Consider the following 2,006-nt stretch of genomic DNA (forward strand, 5'->3'; position numbering starts at 1 on the left):
TCAATGATACAGTAGAAAATGATTTAACTGAACAGTCAAATGTTAACCATTACAGTTCATTAGGAGCTGCTTATGTGAATGAAAATCCATATGAACAGATTAAAAAGTGATGTGTTTTTCTAACTTTAGTTTACATCTGACCAAATATTATTCCATTAAGAATATAATATGAAAGTTATAAAAGATTGAAATGATGGGAGTTTACAGAACTCATATTTCACAAGTTGTATTCAATGTGCGTTTGCAAATCAGTATTATTGTTTTAAGTTATTCGGACAAAGATTTTAAATGGAGCCAAAGAAACCTATAAGGACTAAGACTGGTTATTCATTTGCCATCTGTTTCCATGTTAAATTCAACCTTCTATAACTTTTTACAGAAATCTCGTTGAAACTTTTCCAATATGTCATATGAAAGGCTGGCCAATATTTAGTTTTTGGACAAAATTTCAATATATCATGTTCATGCAAAATCCTGAGCTAGCCAAACTGAAAGTAGACCACTTCATTTTATCAACTTCCGCTTGACTGTCACGGCACACAAAACGACTATATTCAGAATTATCTTTCTGCATGAAAATCTTTAATTATCTCACAAAACCTGAAAGAACGTTCAATTTTAGACATGATATTCCAAATCTAGATAAAATAGTCAAAAAAGGCATGCAAAACCCCAAAAGGAAGGGAGAAAAAAGATCTCTAAAAATAACACGAACTACATAAAAAGTCCATATAAATGTTAACAAGATTAGTACTCCTTAATTGAGGGTGTAGGTAGTAATGATTAACTAACATTCTTTAATGTACATAATTTATTTTCTTTTTCTTTTTAAATAATTCAAAAGGCAATGAAAACATATTTGGTTGGTTTGCAATGATTGTGCTCGAGTTGATTGAGAGGTCTGAACCGGTCCCGTCTATCTGTACAGAAGCGGATATGTCTTATTCAGACAGGGTATGCTCACTCTTCGGGACACCTGATACCACTTTTCATTGTGAAATACTTATATTGATATACTTTCCCATCTGAAAAGTTCATTACCTGCTACCAATGTTTCGCCAATATGTTTCGGGTTTCGTTTTGCGGTCCAAATCGTTAGTACTAATTCCTTCTACACTTACTATTTTTGGGGAACATGTGGAACGGGTTCTGAACCCTATTCCATCTTGTTTTATTGACCGTTCGATTGATTTGATGAATCCTGAACGTGCAGAACTCAGCAATCGAGCGAATCTTGGTTATGTTTAAAGCATTAGTATCTCTTTAATCTGTAGGGATGAGATGAGAATTTAAGTGTTTTTATTACATGAAGTGGAGCGTGTTTTGGCGTCACCCATGTCTGACGGTCCGTCTGTCCACAATTGCTCTTTAAGGCACAGTATTATAGCCTGAGGATTGAAAATTGAAAAACACTTTTTATGAGTTTTTGCCCTTATCTTGAAAATGCATTCACTTTTTAGCTTGTAAACAGTTCTTGATGGATTTTAAATACACAGTTCATTATAACGCAAAAACACAAGGTTGAATATTTCATACTGGTGATTGTTACTGTACTAGTAAATAAGAAATAATATGAAAGCTTGGGCGTTTATTACCTTGCCTGACTATCCTTGTTATAAGGTATGTATATCGAACATTTACATTTTGTGAAAAAAGTCACTTGTGTTTTTAGATGGTGGTTATTGACTTATCTAATTTTCACCTATCCGATTACATATTAAAAACTGTGTAACTTTGTCTTAAATTCCTCCGCTTTACTACACCATTCTAAATATTGAAACATATATATTGACTGTATTGGCCCCTCTGTCATTATGTGGGAAATGGATATAAATTGTGCATTTCGCTAATAATGTACCTCAAAAAGGATTGATTGACACTGTAGTCTCGATCATAAAGCGATAGAGAATACTTTGTAGAAAAGNCTCGACCTTTACAACCTCTTATTATTTGTTGAAACCTTCAGAATACGTAGGAGACATATTTCAATACAATTAGGCGTTTAT

The sequence above is a fragment of the Lottia gigantea genome, assembly GCF_000327385.1.
Source record: "Lottia gigantea unplaced genomic scaffold LOTGIsca_592, whole genome shotgun sequence".
Lineage (NCBI taxonomy): Eukaryota > Metazoa > Mollusca > Gastropoda > Lottiidae > Lottia > Lottia gigantea.